The sequence below is a fragment of the Urocitellus parryii genome, unplaced genomic scaffold, assembly GCF_045843805.1.
Source record: "Urocitellus parryii isolate mUroPar1 unplaced genomic scaffold, mUroPar1.hap1 Scaffold_4257, whole genome shotgun sequence".
In the NCBI taxonomy this organism is placed as follows: domain Eukaryota; kingdom Metazoa; phylum Chordata; class Mammalia; order Rodentia; family Sciuridae; genus Urocitellus; species Urocitellus parryii.
Genome location: NW_027553797.1, coordinates 15,376 through 30,240, shown reverse-complemented (window position 1 = coordinate 30,240; position 14,865 = coordinate 15,376). Strand labels below are relative to the sequence as shown.

General features: G+C 68.9%; 11 non-coding genes across 11 annotated transcripts; 6 read left to right on the top strand and 5 right to left on the bottom strand.

Moving 5' to 3' along the window:
* Positions 1 to 1,664: 1,664 nt before the first annotated feature.
* Positions 1,665 to 1,735, bottom strand: Trnag-gcc (transfer RNA glycine (anticodon GCC)). Its single transcript has one exon. It is a non-coding gene; the product is annotated as a tRNA-Gly (tRNA).
* Positions 1,736 to 2,988: 1,253 nt separating this feature from the next.
* Trnal-cag (transfer RNA leucine (anticodon CAG)) lies at positions 2,989 to 3,071 on the bottom strand. The gene has a single exon. It is a non-coding gene; the product is annotated as a tRNA-Leu (tRNA).
* A 558-nt stretch (positions 3,072 to 3,629) lies between these two features.
* Positions 3,630 to 3,701, top strand: Trnad-guc (transfer RNA aspartic acid (anticodon GUC)). Its single transcript has one exon. It is a non-coding gene; the product is annotated as a tRNA-Asp (tRNA).
* A 445-nt stretch (positions 3,702 to 4,146) lies between these two features.
* On the top strand, positions 4,147 to 4,218 carry Trnag-ucc (transfer RNA glycine (anticodon UCC)). Its single transcript has one exon. It is a non-coding gene; the product is annotated as a tRNA-Gly (tRNA).
* A 364-nt stretch (positions 4,219 to 4,582) lies between these two features.
* Positions 4,583 to 4,654, top strand: Trnae-cuc (transfer RNA glutamic acid (anticodon CUC)). The gene has a single exon. It is a non-coding gene; the product is annotated as a tRNA-Glu (tRNA).
* Positions 4,655 to 7,728: 3,074 nt separating this feature from the next.
* On the bottom strand, positions 7,729 to 7,799 carry Trnag-gcc (transfer RNA glycine (anticodon GCC)). The gene has a single exon. It is a non-coding gene; the product is annotated as a tRNA-Gly (tRNA).
* Positions 7,800 to 9,079: 1,280 nt separating this feature from the next.
* Trnal-cag (transfer RNA leucine (anticodon CAG)) lies at positions 9,080 to 9,162 on the bottom strand. The gene has a single exon. It is a non-coding gene; the product is annotated as a tRNA-Leu (tRNA).
* Positions 9,163 to 9,720: 558 nt separating this feature from the next.
* Positions 9,721 to 9,792, top strand: Trnad-guc (transfer RNA aspartic acid (anticodon GUC)). Its single transcript has one exon. It is a non-coding gene; the product is annotated as a tRNA-Asp (tRNA).
* Positions 9,793 to 10,237: 445 nt separating this feature from the next.
* Trnag-ucc (transfer RNA glycine (anticodon UCC)) lies at positions 10,238 to 10,309 on the top strand. Its single transcript has one exon. It is a non-coding gene; the product is annotated as a tRNA-Gly (tRNA).
* A 364-nt stretch (positions 10,310 to 10,673) lies between these two features.
* Trnae-cuc (transfer RNA glutamic acid (anticodon CUC)) lies at positions 10,674 to 10,745 on the top strand. Its single transcript has one exon. It is a non-coding gene; the product is annotated as a tRNA-Glu (tRNA).
* A 3,073-nt stretch (positions 10,746 to 13,818) lies between these two features.
* Positions 13,819 to 13,889, bottom strand: Trnag-gcc (transfer RNA glycine (anticodon GCC)). Its single transcript has one exon. It is a non-coding gene; the product is annotated as a tRNA-Gly (tRNA).
* Positions 13,890 to 14,865: the final 976 nt, after the last annotated feature.

The window sequence follows — 14,865 nt, the reverse complement described above, 5'->3', positions numbered from 1 at the left end:
TGACTCAAAAGCCGCCGCATGGCTTTCGGCAGGGGCCACCCAACGTGTCCCGAGCCGGGCTGGGCCAGAGGAAGGGATCCAGAGCTGAGTGGATGGACGTGCGGCCGGGCAGGAGTGGGAACCTAGCCAGTCCAACCTCGTGGTGGTGGTGGTGTGTGTGTGGGGGTGGGAGTGGGGGGAGCGGTCTCGGGGAAGCTCCCAAGCCCGAGGGTCGTGGGTGCGTGACAGTGACGAAAGGAAGCGACCATTCTCTCGGGTGTCATCCCTGGCGGTGGTCGGGCGAAGGCCACGGCGCGGAAAGAGTGCAGGGCGCAGGGTCTTCACGCGCCGTGCCGGGCGCCAGCGGGCTGAGAGGTGGGAGCGGGTTGCCGTAGCCGGGACTGGGGGTTGTGTGGGCGAAGCGCTGGCTGCGTGGAAAGGAGCAGGGAGTGCGGCCTGTCGGTGAGGCGAGGTTCGGGCCGACAGCCCGCGGGTGCGGAGGGGGTTGTTGTCGGGGCGGGGGGCGGGGGCTGGCCGGGCGCCCGCGCCGTGCCGATCGGTCTGCCGGGTCCGGGTCTCGGAACTGAGGAGTCCGAAGGAGGCCAGGACGACGGGGGTCCGTGAGCGGTCGGCTCAGGGCCCGTGGGGAAGACCCAGCAGGACTGTCGATGCCAGTCTGCGGGGAGGAGGCGCCCACGGAGAGGATTGGGCGTGGGTCCGAGAGGCCGCTGCCCCGTTCGAGATAGGTGTGCCGTGCATGGAAGGAGGCGAGGAGAGCGTCGAGTGGGTGCGTGGGTGGGGTGGGGTTGGGCGGCGGGGGAGCGTGTCTAGGTGGGGTGTGAAAAAGCGGGTGCGGAAGGCACGTGGGCCGGGGTCCACCGGTGCTTGTGATCCAGATGCAAAGAGCCTCAACGCAGAGTGATTTCGGATCAGGCGACGTGTGCGTGGGTGCGGGTGGGGATCGGTGAGAGTTGTGGCGGGGCTGAGGCCGTTGGGGTGGGGGTGGGGGGGTGAGGAGAGATGTTGAGAGCCACGGCCAGGTCAAGATGGTGCCTGGCATTTTGCCAGAAGGAGCGGTTCCTGCTGCCTCGGGTGCCCGCTATTTTTGAGCTCTCGCGGAGTTCCTAGAGAGCTCGCGTGGGTGGAGTTCGCGGGTTGAGTGCTCGCAAAGTTCCCGAGTGCGGGTGGAGCTCTCGGGGAGTTCCTGGAGAGTTCGCGTGGGCGGCGTGCGGCCTGAGTTCTAAAACTAAAGTTCGTTCCTGCTTGAATCTTCAAGTGGCTCGTGATTTGTGCCCGGCCAGACTGCGGCAGAGAGAGATTTCCGGGACCCAAAGGAAGATGATATCACTGCAAGGCCTCTGGAGTCCTTCGTGCGCTGCAATGGCGGCCGTGAGTGCCTAGGGGGCCGCGACGACGTGACGCTCTTGGCAGAGGTGCCTTGGTGTCCCATGGTTGATGTGCGGGCGAGGTGCCTGCCGGCTTCCATGGAAGCGAAATGAGTGTGATGTGATGGAAGCGGAGGCACCGAGAAGTCTGGTGTCTGGCACGGTAGTGGGCCAAGGCGCATGGAAGGAAGGGCGCTCCAGGGCAGAGCGAGCGCGGAGGCTGTGGGGTCCCGGCTCAGGGAGGTGTGTACAGCGGCGGCCTAGACGACGGGGCTGCCGGACCAAAAGGGGACCGAGTGCTGCATGGGCCGGGAATCGAACCCGGGCCTCCCGCGTGGCAGGCGAGAATTCTACCACTGAACCACCCATGCACCGATGGCAGGAGCCTCCACGCAACCGCCCGACAGCGGTCACCGCAGGGAGCGAGGGTTGGGGGCTGGATGGGCCGTTCCTAAAGGAGGGGCTCCAGGCATCCTGCCGGGGCCCCGGGGATGCGGCCGCCGGTGGGGTGTGTGCGTGCGCGTGCCCCCGCGCGGCGCTCTCGCGAACCTCCGGACCCCTGCACCTGCCGGGCCAGCCAGCCCAGGTCCCCCAGACCGCCTTGTCCGCTGCCGCCTGAAGAAGCCAGGAGCCGGTCCAGGCTTTGCCCTCACGGGAACCCCAATCAGGCCAGGGGACCTGTGGCTCGGTGGCTGCCTCCGTCCACCCGCAAAGTCCCGGTCGCAGGGGACCCTGTGGGACCCTTTGGGACCCTGTGGCTCGGTGGCTGCCTCCGTCCACCCGCAAAGTCCCGGTCGCAGGAGCCCCGGACGGGTGAGGCGGGCCCCCACCAGCACCGACGTGGTGGGCTGGCCTTAGGCAGCCGCTGCCCACGTGGGCTTCGTGGCCGCGCCCAGGTGGTCGTGCCCGGGGCTCGGCCATCACCGGCGGGGATCTAGGGGTTCTAGGGTTCTCTCCCCGCCACTCGCGAGGGCCATGGTCCCGGGACTGTGCTGTCTTGCCACGCCCGGTGACTCCACCGTGCGTGGCGAGCAGAGGTCTCGACTGCTGCGTTGTGGAGTGGCCGGCAGGCGTGGGTGGTTTGGAAAGGCCCTCCAGTGAAGGGGCCTGGCGGCCACAGTCTGGCACGACGGGAACGGGGTCCTCTGCAGGGCCGAGAGAGATAGGCGGCGGGCGGGCGGGGGCCGATATTGCCCACGGGAGAGATCCGGAGAGGGCCCGCGTGCGCTCCCCGCCGCAACCGAGCGGGCGCCGTCTTGCCGGTTGGGGTGGATGTGGACGGGTGGCTGGCGTGGCGGCGGGGCCGTGCATCGGAGAGTGTAGCGGGGAACAGGGAGGGGGGCGACAGAGTCGAGCGAGAGGGCTTAAGCGTCGTCGCGGTGGGGTCGATGAGGAGGGGGCGCGCTGGTCGCAAGGACAGTTGGCAGAGGGCGGAAGGCCCAGGGTACTCAGGGTTGGGGTGGGGCGGGCATTATCTGCGCGAGTCCAGCGGGTCAGGGAGATGGGGGTGCTGGACAGACAGGAAGAGAGCAGAGCGGCTGTGGTGGGCGCTGGCGCAGCCGGGCCAGGTAGCCTGGTTATGTGGGTGTGGGTGTGGGGGGAGGGGATAGCCAAAAGGTGGGCCTGTCAGGAGTGGGATTCGAACCCACGCCTCCAGGGGAGACTGCGACCTGAACGCAGCGCCTTGGACCGCTCGGCCATCCTGACGGCGGGCCTGAGCGCCTGGCGGCTCGCCTGGCTGGGACCCGGCGTTGGCGCAGGTGTCCTTGGCTGGCACCGTGGTGCGCGGTGCCCGGCGGTCTGCGGGCGCCTTGGACGGACGGGCCTGGCGGGCCCGGAGCGAGCCAATTCCGCTCATCGGTGCGGTCGCATCCCCCACCGAGCCCGGCCAAGTACCACTAACCGTCTGTGCTGGCTGGAGCCCACCCGGCGCATCGTGCTCCTCCTCCTGCCGGCCGCCGTGCTCGCTAGCTCCCTGGCCCCCCTGCTTACACCGACACTGGGATGCCCGCGCAGTGGGAAGCCGGCAGGGCGCACAGGGTCCTTCTCCGGGCGCCGGGCACCGGGCACCGGGCCAGGGCGTGGGCTAAGGCCAGGGCCGGGGCCGGGGCCGGGGCCGGGGCCGGGGCCGGGGCCGGGGTCGGGGCCAGGTGGTGTCGGCATCTTGACAGTGCCTCTGTGGCGTCCTGTTTGGGGCCAGCAGGGGCAAGAGGGCCGGGCTAGGCGTCGGAGAGGGGACCGGCGCCACGACGGCTGGCGCCGCCGTCCTCGTTAGTATAGTGGTGAGTATCCCCGCCTGTCACGCGGGAGACCGGGGTTCGATTCCCCGACGGGGAGGCAGTCGCCCTTTTTTGGTGGCGGTCGCCGCCGCAGCTGCGCCCGGGCCTCTAGCTCTCCGGGCAGCCGTTGGCCCTCGGCGCCCCCTGCTCTCCAGTTGGGCGCAGGATGCCACTTCGTCCCTGGCACGCCGTCCTCGCGGTCCCCCGTCCACCCCCCCTCCCCAGGCATCCGTTCCTTCCTCCTCTCCCGCGGCTCTGTCGCCACAGACGAGCGCCCGCGCCCCGAGTGGGTGTGGAAAAGGGTTCCCTGCCAACGGGCACGGGCTGGGTCGCTGGAGGGGAGAAGACCCTGTGCAGGCGGACCGCGGTCTCGCCGCCCCGCACGCCGGTTCAGGACGTCGTCCCGAGAGGAGACGGCGGCGGCGGCGGCGGCGGGCGCCGACGACGACCGGGCGCCTCCCGGCAGCCCGGGGCCAGCGTGGAGCTGCTCTCTCGGCCGGGTGGCGTTGGTGGTATAGTGGTGAGCATAGCTGCCTTCCAAGCAGTTGACCCGGGTTCGATTCCCGGCCAACGCAGCGAGTCGACCTTTTGACGGGGCCAACCGGGCCCTGGCCCCGCTAGCTAGCGCGACCTCCTGCTGGCGGGCGGACGTGGGGAAGGAGTCCAGGCGAGGCTTCCAAAGGCAAGGCAAGGCCAGGCGACGCGAGGCGAAGCAAAGCGAAGCAGGGCGGAGGGCGAGCATTGCATTCTTTTGAGGGTGCCCCCGGCATCAGGGGTGGGTCGCTGGTGACCGGCAGCCCGTGGCGGGAGGCTGCACCAGGTTGCCATGTAAAGCCACTGGGACCCACGGGGACGGCGCCCGGTGCACAGGTAGCGCCCAGCACTTGGGACGGAGGCGCTGGCCCCAGATGGCACGCGCACGAAGCGGCAGCCCCATGCTCCCTGGTGGTCTAGTGGTTAGGATTCGGCGCTCTCACCGCCGCGGCCCGGGTTCGATTCCCGGTCAGGGAAGCCTTTCTTCTTCCCCCTCCGGCCACGCCTCTCTCTCCCCTTTTGGCCCAAGGCCTTGGTCGGCTCGCTCACACCGCGGCCGGCCCCGAAGACGGACCCTTAGGGACGCCCGCCACACGTGGCGTCCAGCCTCACTGACACTTGCCACTCTGAGCCCTCCCAACATTTATGCCTTTTCACTTTCTCCCCTCGTCCTTGCCGTCGCCCGCTTGCGACAGTTCTTCCCGGCCCTGGCCACCACCAACATCACCATCGCCACCACCCAAAGACACACCTATGCTTGAGCTCGAGGGAGCGCGCGCGCGCACGCACACACACACACACACACACACACACACACACACACACACACACACACACACACACTCTCACACGCGCGGGTGCACGCCGCACTCCGACTTCGATAACTGAGGGGAAATTTGGAACTCACCGCCGGTGAACTTGGATGCTCCAGAAACCCTCTAGGCCTCGCGCCTGCTGAGTCTCCTGCTCTGCGGCGAGCCTGCAATCAGCTTTGACCGGGAGCGCATCCCCAGAACTCCCCTATCCTGGTGGGGGCGCACCTGAGACTCGAGACTCGAGTCTTCCCCCGGCTCCTTCGTGTGCCTGGGCCCCCTCGTGACAAGCCCTCTCTGTTCTCTCTGTTGCTGCCCCATGTGCTCAGTGACTGGGGGCGCTCATGGCGGGCAAAAGGAGCCGGGTTCCGGAACCCACTCGCTGGCTCTGGTGTCTGGCCCCGGAAAGGTTCTGGATTTCCTCCTCAGAGCTGCTTGGGTGAGGCCAAGCCTGGCGCCTGACACATCACTGCTTCCCATCCTGGGGGATCCCCTCCAACCGGGTCGGCCGTGTGGCAGGGCCCGGATGCCCCGGCCGCCACTGGTGCCAGGGCCTGAGCGTCGGGCGGGGATCTGCGCTTCAGCTGTGTGCGCCGCGGCTTTGGCCGGGATGCCGGCAGAGAGGGTGGGAGCCCACACCCGAGTCAGGATGCCCGGGAGTGACAGGCGCCGAAAGGAATCTGGAGAGGCCCGGCGAGCCGGAGCACAAGAGCGGCGGCGGAGGCGGGCAGGCGGGCGCCCACTTACCAGTGCCTTGACCCAGGCGGGCGGGAGCCGGTGGCGACTCACGGGTGTCGGGATAGACTTGTAGCCGACCCTGGGTGTGAAAGGAGTCCCGCGGCCCCCTGCCCCCTGCCCCCCCCCCCGTCTCAAGGGCGAAGGAGCAAACAGAGAACGCCCCCCCACACACACACCACCACCACCACTAGGTTGGACTGGCTAGGTTCCCACTCCTGCCCGGCCGCACGTCCATCCACTCAGCTCTGGATCCCTTCTCTGCCCAGCCCGGCTCGGGACACGTTGGGTGGCCCCTGCCGAAAGCCAGCGGCGGCGCTTTTGAGTCAGTGCTGTAGAGGCTTCCAAGGAACTTTGCTTGGCTTCCAAGGGGACGCCCAGGCAACGGGCACCAATCTGCCCGCTGGCCCGACTTCCCTCGAGGACGACGGGTGTCCTAGCCCACCGCAGCCCGCCACTGCCGGGATACCCGGGCTTGCCTTCGTCGGGCGGTGTGGGGGTGGGGGTGGGAGTGGGGGGAGCGGTCTCGGGGAAGCTCCCAAGCCCGAGGGTCGTGGGTGCGTGACAGTGACGAAAGGAAGCGACCATTCTCTCGGGTGTCATCCCTGGCGGTGGTCGGGCGAAGGCCACGGCGCGGAAAGAGTGCAGGGCGCAGGGTCTTCACGCGCCGTGCCGGGCGCCAGCGGGCTGAGAGGTGGGAGCGGGTTGCCGTAGCCGGGACTGGGGGTTGTGTGGGCGAAGCGCTGGCTGCGTGGAAAGGAGCAGGGAGTGCGGCCTGTCGGTGAGGCGAGGTTCGGGCCGACAGCCCGCGGGTGCGGAGGGGGTTGTTGTCGGGGCGGGGGGCGGGGGCTGGCCGGGCGCCCGCGCCGTGCCGATCGGTCTGCCGGGTCCGGGTCTCGGAACTGAGGAGTCCGAAGGAGGCCAGGACGACGGGGGTCCGTGAGCGGTCGGCTCAGGGCCCGTGGGGAAGACCCAGCAGGACTGTCGATGCCAGTCTGCGGGGAGGAGGCGCCCACGGAGAGGATTGGGCGTGGGTCCGAGAGGCCGCTGCCCCGTTCGAGATAGGTGTGCCGTGCATGGAAGGAGGCGAGGAGAGCGTCGAGTGGGTGCGTGGGTGGGGTGGGGTTGGGCGGCGGGGGAGCGTGTCTAGGTGGGGTGTGAAAAAGCGGGTGCGGAAGGCACGTGGGCCGGGGTCCACCGGTGCTTGTGATCCAGATGCAAAGAGCCTCAACGCAGAGTGATTTCGGATCAGGCGACGTGTGCGTGGGTGCGGGTGGGGATCGGTGAGAGTTGTGGCGGGGCTGAGGCCGTTGGGGTGGGGGTGGGGGGGTGAGGAGAGATGTTGAGAGCCACGGCCAGGTCAAGATGGTGCCTGGCATTTTGCCAGAAGGAGCGGTTCCTGCTGCCTCGGGTGCCCGCTATTTTTGAGCTCTCGCGGAGTTCCTAGAGAGCTCGCGTGGGTGGAGTTCGCGGGTTGAGTGCTCGCAAAGTTCCCGAGTGCGGGTGGAGCTCTCGGGGAGTTCCTGGAGAGTTCGCGTGGGCGGCGTGCGGCCTGAGTTCTAAAACTAAAGTTCGTTCCTGCTTGAATCTTCAAGTGGCTCGTGATTTGTGCCCGGCCAGACTGCGGCAGAGAGAGATTTCCGGGACCCAAAGGAAGATGATATCACTGCAAGGCCTCTGGAGTCCTTCGTGCGCTGCAATGGCGGCCGTGAGTGCCTAGGGGGCCGCGACGACGTGACGCTCTTGGCAGAGGTGCCTTGGTGTCCCATGGTTGATGTGCGGGCGAGGTGCCTGCCGGCTTCCATGGAAGCGAAATGAGTGTGATGTGATGGAAGCGGAGGCACCGAGAAGTCTGGTGTCTGGCACGGTAGTGGGCCAAGGCGCATGGAAGGAAGGGCGCTCCAGGGCAGAGCGAGCGCGGAGGCTGTGGGGTCCCGGCTCAGGGAGGTGTGTACAGCGGCGGCCTAGACGACGGGGCTGCCGGACCAAAAGGGGACCGAGTGCTGCATGGGCCGGGAATCGAACCCGGGCCTCCCGCGTGGCAGGCGAGAATTCTACCACTGAACCACCCATGCACCGATGGCAGGAGCCTCCACGCAACCGCCCGACAGCGGTCACCGCCTGCGGTGAGGAGCTCCTGCTTGGGACCGGGAGCGAGGGTTGGGGGCTGGATGGGCCGTTCCTAAAGGAGGGGCTCCAGGCATCCTGCCGGGGCCCCGGGGATGCGGCCGCCGGTGGGGTGTGTGCGTGCGCGTGCCCCCGCGCGGCGCTCTCGCGAACCTCCGGACCCCTGCACCTGCCGGGCCAGCCAGCCCAGGTCCCCCAGACCGCCTTGTCCGCTGCCGCCTGAAGAAGCCAGGAGCCGGTCCAGGCTTTGCCCTCACGGGAACCCCAATCAGGCCAGGGGACCTGTGGCTCGGTGGCTGCCTCCGTCCACCCGCAAAGTCCCGGTCGCAGGGGACCCTGTGGGACCCTTTGGGACCCTGTGGCTCGGTGGCTGCCTCCGTCCACCCGCAAAGTCCCGGTCGCAGGAGCCCCGGACGGGTGAGGCGGGCCCCCACCAGCACCGACGTGGTGGGCTGGCCTTAGGCAGCCGCTGCCCACGTGGGCTTCGTGGCCGCGCCCAGGTGGTCGTGCCCGGGGCTCGGCCATCTCCGGCGGGGATCTAGGGGTTCTAGGGTTCTCTCCCCGCCACTCGCGAGGGCCATGGTCCCGGGACTGTGCTGTCTTGCCACGCCCGGTGACTCCACCGTGCGTGGCGAGCAGAGGTCTCGACTGCTGCGTTGTGGAGTGGCCGGCAGGCGTGGGTGGTTTGGAAAGGCCCTCCAGTGAAGGGGCCTGGCGGCCACAGTCTGGCACGACGGGAACGGGGTCCTCTGCAGGGCCGAGAGAGATAGGCGGCGGGCGGGCGGGGGCCGATATTGCCCACGGGAGAGATCCGGAGAGGGCCCGCGTGCGCTCCCCGCCGCAACCGAGCGGGCGCCGTCTTGCCGGTTGGGGTGGATGTGGACGGGTGGCTGGCGTGGCGGCGGGGCCGTGCATCGGAGAGTGTAGCGGGGAACAGGGAGGGGGGCGACAGAGTCGAGCGAGAGGGCTTAAGCGTCGTCGCGGTGGGGTCGATGAGGAGGGGGCGCGCTGGTCGCAAGGACAGTTGGCAGAGGGCGGAAGGCCCAGGGTACTCAGGGTTGGGGTGGGGCGGGCATTATCTGCGCGAGTCCAGCGGGTCAGGGAGATGGGGGTGCTGGACAGACAGGAAGAGAGCAGAGCGGCTGTGGTGGGCACTGGCGCAGCCGGGCCAGGTAGCCTGGTTATGTGGGTGTGGGTGTGGGGGGAGGGGATAGCCAAAAGGTGGGCCTGTCAGGAGTGGGATTCGAACCCACGCCTCCAGGGGAGACTGCGACCTGAACGCAGCGCCTTGGACCGCTCGGCCATCCTGACGGCGGGCCTGAGCGCCTGGCGGCTCGCCTGGCTGGGACCCGGCGTTGGCGCAGGTGTCCTTGGCTGGCACCGTGGTGCGCGGTGCCCGGCGGTCTGCGGGCGCCTTGGACGGACGGGCCTGGCGGGCCCGGAGCGAGCCAATTCCGCTCATCGGTGCGGTCGCATCCCCCACCGAGCCCGGCCAAGTACCACTAACCGTCTGTGCTGGCTGGAGCCCACCCGGCACATCGTGCTCCTCCTCCTGCCGGCCGCCGTGCTCGCTAGCTCCCTGGCCCCCCTGCTTACACCGACACTGGGATGCCCGCGCAGTGGGAAGCCGGCAGGGCGCACAGGGTCCTTCTCCGGGCGCCGGGCACCGGGCACCGGGCCAGGGCGTGGGCTAAGGCCAGGGCCGGGGCCGGGGCCGGGGCCGGGGCCGGGGCCGGGGCCGGGGTCGGGGCCAGGTGGTGTCGGCATCTTGACAGTGCCTCTGTGGCGTCCTGTTTGGGGCCAGCAGGGGCAAGAGGGCCGGGCTAGGCGTCGGAGAGGGGACCGGCGCCACGACGGCTGGCGCCGCCGTCCTCGTTAGTATAGTGGTGAGTATCCCCGCCTGTCACGCGGGAGACCGGGGTTCGATTCCCCGACGGGGAGGCAGTCGCCCTTTTTTGGTGGCGGTCGCCGCCGCAGCTGCGCCCGGGCCTCTAGCTCTCCGGGCAGCCGTTGGCCCTCGGCGCCCCCTGCTCTCCAGTTGGGCGCAGGATGCCACTTCGTCCCTGGCACGCCGTCCTCGCGGTCCCCCGTCCACCCCCCCTCCCCAGGCATCCGTTCCTTCCTCCTCTCCCGCGGCTCTGTCGCCACAGACGAGCGCCCGCGCCCCGAGTGGGTGTGGAAAAGGGTTCCCTGCCAACGGGCACGGGCTGGGTCGCTGGAGGGGAGAAGACCCTGTGCAGGCGGACCGCGGTCTCGCCGCCCCGCACGCCGGTTCAGGACGTCGTCCCGAGAGGAGACGGCGGCGGCGGCGGCGGCGGGCGCCGACGACGACCGGGCGCCTCCCGGCAGCCCGGGGCCAGCGTGGAGCTGCTCTCTCGGCCGGGTGGCGTTGGTGGTATAGTGGTGAGCATAGCTGCCTTCCAAGCAGTTGACCCGGGTTCGATTCCCGGCCAACGCAGCGAGTCGACCTTTTGACGGGGCCAACCGGGCCCTGGCCCCGCTAGCTAGCGCGACCTCCTGCTGGCGGGCGGACGTGGGGAAGGAGTCCAGGCGAGGCTTCCAAAGGCAAGGCAAGGCCAGGCGACGCGAGGCGAAGCAAAGCGAAGCAGGGCGGAGGGCGAGCATTGCATTCTTTTGAGGGTGCCCCCGGCATCAGGGGTGGGTCGCTGGTGACCGGCAGCCCGTGGCGGGAGGCTGCACCAGGTTGCCATGTAAAGCCACTGGGACCCACGGGGACGGCGCCCGGTGCACAGGTAGCGCCCAGCACTTGGGACGGAGGCGCTGGCCCCAGATGGCACGCGCACGAAGCGGCAGCCCCATGCTCCCTGGTGGTCTAGTGGTTAGGATTCGGCGCTCTCACCGCCGCGGCCCGGGTTCGATTCCCGGTCAGGGAAGCCTTTCTTCTTCCCCCTCCGGCCACGCCTCTCTCTCCCCTTTTGGCCCAAGGCCTTGGTCGGCTCGCTCACACCGCGGCCGGCCCCGAAGACGGACCCTTAGGGACGCCCGCCACACGTGGCGTCCAGCCTCACTGACACTTGCCACTCTGAGCCCTCCCAACATTTATGCCTTTTCACTTTCTCCCCTCGTCCTTGCCGTCGCCCGCTTGCGACAGTTCTTCCCGGCCCTGGCCACCACCAACATCACCATCGCCACCACCCAAAGACACACCTATGCTTGAGCTCGAGGGAGCGCGCGCGCGCACGCACACACACACCAACACACACACACACACACACACACACACACACACACACACACACTCTCACACGCGCGGGTGCACGCCGCACTCCGACTTCGATAACTGAGGGGAAATTTGGAACTCACCGCCGGTGAACTTGGATGCTCCAGAAACCCTCTAGGCCTCGCGCCTGCTGAGTCTCCTGCTCTGCGGCGAGCCTGCAATCAGCTTTGACCGGGAGCGCATCCCCAGAACTCCCCTATCCTGGTGGGGGCGCACCTGAGACTCGAGACTCGAGTCTTCCCCCGGCTCCTTCGTGTGCCTGGGCCCCCTCGTGACAAGCCCTCTCTGTTCTCTCTGTTGCTGCCCCATGTGCTCAGTGACTGGGGGCGCTCATGGCGGGCAAAAGGAGCCGGGTTCCGGAACCCACTCGCTGGCTCTGGTGTCTGGCCCCGGAAAGGTTCTGGATTTCCTCCTCAGAGCTGCTTGGGTGAGGCCAAGCCTGGCGCCTGACACATCACTGCTTCCCATCCTGGGGGATCCCCTCCAACCGGGTCGGCCGTGTGGCAGGGCCCGGATGCCCCGGCCGCCACTGGTGCCAGGGCCTGAGCGTCGGGCGGGGATCTGCGCTTCAGCTGTGTGCGCCGCGGCTTTGGCCGGGATGCCGGCAGAGAGGGTGGGAGCCCACACCCGAGTCAGGATGCCCGGGAGTGACAGGCGCCGAAAGGAATCTGGAGAGGCCCGGCGAGCCGGAGCACAAGAGCGGCGGCGGAGGCGGGCAGGCGGGCGCCCACTTACCAGTGCCTTGACCCAGGCGGGCGGGAGCCGGTGGCGACTCACGGGTGTCGGGATAGACTTGTAGCCGACCCTGGGTGTGAAAGGAGTCCCGCGGCCCCCTGCCCCCTGCCCCCCCCCCCCGTCTCAAGGGCGAAGGAGCAAACAGAGAACGCCCCCCCACACACACACCACCACCACCACTAGGTTGGACTGGCTAGGTTCCCACTCCTGCCCGGCCGCACGTCCATCCACTCAGCTCTGGATCCCTTCTCTGCCCAGCCCGGCTCGGGACACGTTGGGTGGCCCCTGCCGAAAGCCAGCGGCGGCGCTTTTGAGTCAGTGCTGTAGAGGCTTCCAAGGAACTTTGCTTGGCTTCCAAGGGGACGCCCAGGCAACGGGCACCAATCTGCCCGCTGGCCCGACTTCCCTCGAGGACGACGGGTGTCCTAGCCCACCGCAGCCCGCCACTGCCGGGATACCCGGGCTTGCCTTCGTCGGGCGGTGTGGGGGTGGGGGTGGGAGTGGGGGGAGCGGTCTCGGGGAAGCTCCCAAGCCCGAGGGTCGTGGGTGCGTGACAGTGACGAAAGGAAGCGACCATTCTCTCGGGTGTCATCCCTGGCGGTGGTCGGGCGAAGGCCACGGCGCGGAAAGAGTGCAGGGCGCAGGGTCTTCACGCGCCGTGCCGGGCGCCAGCGGGCTGAGAGGTGGGAGCGGGTTGCCGTAGCCGGGACTGGGGGTTGTGTGGGCGAAGCGCTGGCTGCGTGGAAAGGAGCAGGGAGTGCGGCCTGTCGGTGAGGCGAGGTTCGGGCCGACAGCCCGCGGGTGCGGAGGGGGTTGTTGTCGGGGCGGGGGGCGGGGGCTGGCCGGGCGCCCGCGCCGTGCCGATCGGTCTGCCGGGTCCGGGTCTCGGAACTGAGGAGTCCGAAGGAGGCCAGGACGACGGGGGTCCGTGAGCGGTCGGCTCAGGGCCCGTGGGGAAGACCCAGCAGGACTGTCGATGCCAGTCTGCGGGGAGGAGGCGCCCACGGAGAGGATTGGGCGTGGGTCCGAGAGGCCGCTGCCCCGTTCGAGATAGGTGTGCCGTGCATGGAAGGAGGCGAGGAGAGCGTCGAGTGGGTGCGTGGGTGGGGTGGGGTTGGGCGGCGGGGGAGCGTGTCTAGGTGGGGTGTGAAAAAGCGGGTGCGGAAGGCACGTGGGCCGGGGTCCACCGGTGCTTGTGATCCAGATGCAAAGAGCCTCAACGCAGAGTGATTTCGGATCAGGCGACGTGTGCGTGGGTGCGGGTGGGGATCGGTGAGAGTTGTGGCGGGGCTGAGGCCGTTGGGGTGGGGGTGGGGGGGTGAGGAGAGATGTTGAGAGCCACGGCCAGGTCAAGATGGTGCCTGGCATTTTGCCAGAAGGAGCGGTTCCTGCTGCCTCGGGTGCCCGCTATTTTTGAGCTCTCGCGGAGTTCCTAGAGAGCTCGCGTGGGTGGAGTTCGCGGGTTGAGTGCTCGCAAAGTTCCCGAGTGCGGGTGGAGCTCTCGGGGAGTTCCTGGAGAGTTCGCGTGGGCGGCGTGCGGCTGAGTTCTAAAACTAAAGTTCGTTCCTGCTTGAATCTTCAAGTGGCTCGTGATTTGTGCCCGGCCAGACTGCGGCAGAGAGAGATTTCCGGGACCCAAAGGAAGATGATATCACTGCAAGGCCTCTGGAGTCCTTCGTGCGCTGCAATGGCGGCCGTGAGTGCCTAGGGGCCGCGACGACGTGACGCTCTTGGCAGAGGTGCCTTGGTGTCCCATGGTTGATGTGCGGGCGAGGTGCCTGCCGGCTTCCATGGAAGCGAAATGAGTGTGATGTGATGGAAGCGGAGGCACCGAGAAGTCTGGTGTCTGGCACGGTAGTGGGCCAAGGCGCATGGAAGGAAGGGCGCTCCAGGGCAGAGCGAGCGCGGAGGCTGTGGGGTCCCGGCTCAGGGAGGTGTGTACAGCGGCGGCCTAGACGACGGGGCTGCCGGACCAAAAGGGGACCGAGTGCTGCATGGGCCGGGAATCGAACCCGGGCCTCCCGCGTGGCAGGCGAGAATTCTACCACTGAACCACCCATGCACCGATGGCAGGGAGCCTCCACGCAACCGCCCGACAGCGGTCACCGCCTGCGGTGAGGAGCTCCTGCTTGGGACCGGGAGCGAGGGTTGGGGGCTGGATGGGCCGTTCCTAAAGGAGGGGCTCCAGGCATCCTGCCGGGGCCCCGGGGATGCGGCCGCCGGTGGGGTGTGTGCGTGCGCGTGCCCCCGCGCGGCGCTCTCGCGAACCTCCGGACCCCTGCACCTGCCGGGCCAGCCAGCCCAGGTCCCCCAGACCGCCTTGTCCGCTGCCGCCTGAAGAAGCCAGGAGCCGGTCCAGGCTTTGCCCTCACGGGAACCCCAATCAGGCCAGGGGACCCTGTGGCTCGGTGGCTGCCTCCGTCCACCCGCAAAGTCCCGGTCGCAGGGGACCCTGTGGGACCCTTTGGGACCCTGTGGCTCGGTGGCTGCCTCCGTCCACCCGCAAAGTCCCGGTCGCAGGAGCCCCGGACGGGTGAGGCGGGCCCCCACCAGCACCGACGTGGTGGGCTGGCCTTAGGCAGCCGCTGCCCACGTGGGCTTCGTGGCCGCGCCCAGGTGGTCGTGCCCGGGGCTCGGCCATCTCGGCGGGGATCTAGGGGTTCTAGGGTTCTCTCCCCGCCACTCGCGAGGGCCATGGTCCCGGGACTGTGCTGTCTTGCCACGCCCGGTGACTCCACCGTGCGTGGCGAGCAGAGGTCTCGACTGCTGCGTTGTGGAGTGGCCGGCAGGCGTGGGTGGTTTGGAAAGGCCCTCCAGTGAAGGGGCCTGGCGGCCACAGTCTGGCACGACGGGAACGGGGTCCTCTGCAGGGCCGAGAGAGATAGGCGGCGGGCGGGCGGGGCCGATATTGCCCACGGGAGAGATCCGGAGAGGGCCCGCGTGCGCTCCCCGCCGCAACCGAGCGGGCGCCGTCTTGCCGGTTGGGTGGATGTGGACGGGTGGCTGGCGTGGCGGCGGGGCCGTGCATCGGAGAGTGT